The 1,542-nt window shown below is 48.9% G+C and overlaps 1 long non-coding RNA gene across 1 annotated transcript in view; it reads right to left on the bottom strand.

Moving 5' to 3' along the window:
* Positions 1 to 6: 6 nt before the first annotated feature.
* The window catches only part of LOC122544353, a 5,241-nt gene continuing 3,705 nt past the window's right edge, over positions 7 to 1,542 (bottom strand). Inside the window, exons 2-3 of the long non-coding RNA XR_006310327.1 lie at positions 923 to 1,001; positions 7 to 128 (exon numbers count right to left, since the gene is read on the bottom strand). This is a non-coding gene — a long non-coding RNA (uncharacterized LOC122544353). The remainder of the gene's footprint in view (positions 129 to 922; positions 1,002 to 1,542) is intronic.

The raw sequence follows: 1,542 nt of genomic DNA, 5'->3' as shown, positions 1-1,542 counted from the left end.
GGGTGTAGTCCCAGGGGTGGAGGGTGTAGTGTCTGGGGTGGAGGGTGTAGGGTCTGGGGTGGAGGGTGTAATGTCTGGGGTGGAGGGTGTAGTCCCAGGGGTGGAGGGTGTCTCTGTGGTCGATGTTTCTGCAAAGGAATCAGAAGGAAAAAATGAGTTGCATAAATAACAATTATTTATAAATTGCTGCTATCCACTGGGAGAGATTTCTCCCTGATTGGGAAATCTAATACAACTGGATTCAGTGTTGGGGTAAGTGACCAGTGCTTTAGGACTCACAGTGGCTCAGTGGTTAGCACTGCTGCCTCACAGCTCCAGGGATCTGGTTCAATTCCACTCTCGGGTGACTGTCTGTGTGGAGTTTGCACATACTCCCCGTGTCTGTGTGGGTTTCCTCCCACAGTCCAAAGTTGTGCAGGTTGGGGTGGGGTGGTGGGGGGGTGTTGGTCATGCTAAATTTTCCATAGTACCCAGGGATGTGCAGACTGGGTGGATTAGCTGAGGGAAATGAGGGATGACAGGGATAGGGTGGGTCTGGGTGGCATGCTCAATGGAGGGTTGGTATGGATCCCGATGGGCTGAATGGCATGTTTCCACACTGTGGGGATTCTATGATTGACTGAAACAAGGAACATTCTCTTCAGAGATTTGCGGCGCCTCCGTCACTGAATATATTTCAGGCTGACATCATCAGAGGTGTGGTCTGTCAGTGAATCAAGAGGGTTTGGGAAGTGGATATGCTCAAGCCCAAGATCAGCTATGATTGTAGTAAATGGGAGAGCAGCTATGATGGGCTCAATGGCCTCTGCCTGCTCCAGTTTCTGGGGTTCTTATGTTCCGGATGGCATGTGAGGTTAAAATGAATGACTGATTTTGATTCCAGTGACAATAACTGAGGAGAGACACTTAACATTGGTCGTACCCAAACAGTCGACGATGCAGACTTTGTCCACTCCAAGTTGAGCGGCCTTGCTGTCTCCTGAAACGCCTTCTATAATAAACTGGAAGCAGAAAGACACTGAGTTAGATCATAATACACACAGGACGATCCTTACCTCAACTCCTCACCTGTCATCTTGTTCAGGTCTAGTGTGTTGGTGTGTGTGTTTGTGTGTATATATGTGTGTGTGAGACAGTGAGTGAGAGAGAGAGAGACTGCGTGCACGTGTGTGTGAGAGAGAGAATGCATGCATGTTTGGATCTGTGTGTTTGTACGTGCTTATGTGTCTATGTGCGCACGTGTGTGTGTGTGTGCACGCGTGTGTGTGCGTGTTTGTATGTGTTTGTGTGTGTGTATGTGTGTCTGTGTGTGTTTGTGCATATGTGTTCGTGTGTGTATGTGCGCTTGTGTGTGCATGTATGTCTGTGCGCATGTATGTCTGTGCGCGTGTATGTCTGCGTATGTGTGGGTCTGTGTTTGTGTGAGTATGTGTTCATGTCTGTGTCTGTCTGTGTGTATGTGTGTCTGCCGGTGTGTGTCTGTGCATGTGTGTGGGTCTATGTATGTGTGTGTCTGTGTATGTGTCTGTGCGTGTGTGTGGG

Source organism: Chiloscyllium plagiosum, chromosome 48 (genome assembly GCF_004010195.1).
Source record: "Chiloscyllium plagiosum isolate BGI_BamShark_2017 chromosome 48, ASM401019v2, whole genome shotgun sequence".
Lineage (NCBI taxonomy): Eukaryota > Metazoa > Chordata > Chondrichthyes > Orectolobiformes > Hemiscylliidae > Chiloscyllium > Chiloscyllium plagiosum.
Note: the sequence above shows the minus strand (reverse complement) of the source record. Positions and strands in the feature narration are given on the sequence as shown.